General features: G+C 56.4%; 1 protein-coding gene across 3 annotated transcripts in view; it reads left to right on the top strand.

Annotated features, from left to right (window-relative positions):
- CDK11B (cyclin dependent kinase 11B) overlaps positions 1–1,115 on the top strand; it is a 13,652-nt gene that overhangs the window by 3,352 nt on the left and 9,185 nt on the right. The window lies entirely within an intron of this gene.

The following is a 1,115-nucleotide window of genomic DNA, read 5'->3' as shown; positions in this document are numbered from 1 at the left end:
TGGCGGGAGGGGGGGAGCGGCTGTCCAGGCCCGGGTGGAGCCATTCTGGGGGCAGCCAGTCCCTGCACGTGAGTCCTGAGGCAGAGTCAGTGCGGGGAGGCCTGGGGTGTGGGCGATTCCCCGTCTGCTCACTTGGCAGGTGTGTGTGGAGCACCTGCTCTGCACCAGCTCTGTTCCAGGGGGCCTTGTCCAGGAAGACCAACAAGATGTGTTGCTTAGGGTTGTCTGGGGTCGCAGCAGAAATAGACTCTGGTTCTTCCAAACAAGAGACAAAAGGAGAAGTGACAAAGGCAATCCCAAAGGCCTTGAATGGCCCGGGAGCTGGGATACCAGACTCCTGGCCCTTCGTCTCCAGGTGCCTTTGTGTGGGCTTAAGAGTTCCAGGAGAGAGCATCTGTTCACCCCAGATCTGTTCTGCGTGGCCCAGGTGTGAATCCTAGGGCCACCTCTGGGTCCTGCGGTCATTTCCAGAGAGAGCTTGAGAGCTGCGCTGCTCCACGGAAGGAACGTAGCAGGCTGGAAGGTGCTGACATTCCCAGCAGCCAGGGCCGAACAGAGGGCAGGTACAGCAGGTGTGAGGAGAGCCTTCGTTCTCAGGACTCAGGGAGTGTGAGATGCAGCTGGGAGGTTGGGGTCTAAGGCCACTGTGAGGCCAGCAGAGCCTTCAGTGTCCTGGCTGCTGGCACATGACACACGTTTGCTAAGCCCTGTGCTCTGTCCAGTGTGGTCCAGTCACACAGCTGTGCAGACACGGTGGTGACCCCAAGGAAGCCAAGCTTGAAAATAAAGAGGAGCACGTGGAAAAATGAAGCACTGGCCACATTGTCCGAGGGAGATGAGTTCACAGGCTTATTAGCCCAGCGGCTTAGTAAACAGCAAACAACTGGGGGGAAAAATTCAGGTGCAGGGTAGCTGCAAGATATTACCTAGAATGTCCAGTTTTCAACAAGAAGTTTTTTTTTTTAATTTTTATTTTTTTATTTTTTTATTTTTTTATTTTCGCGGGCCTCTCACTGTCGTGGCCTCTCCCGCTGCGGAGCACAGGCTCCGGACGCGCAGGCTCAGCGGCCATGGCTCACGGGCCCAGCCGCTCCGCGGCATGTGGGATCTTCCCG

This window comes from Lipotes vexillifer, unplaced genomic scaffold, assembly GCF_000442215.2.
Source record: "Lipotes vexillifer unplaced genomic scaffold, Lipotes_vexillifer_v1.1 scaffold835, whole genome shotgun sequence".
Lineage (NCBI taxonomy): Eukaryota > Metazoa > Chordata > Mammalia > Artiodactyla > Lipotidae > Lipotes > Lipotes vexillifer.
This window is presented reverse-complemented; position numbering and strand designations above follow the sequence as displayed.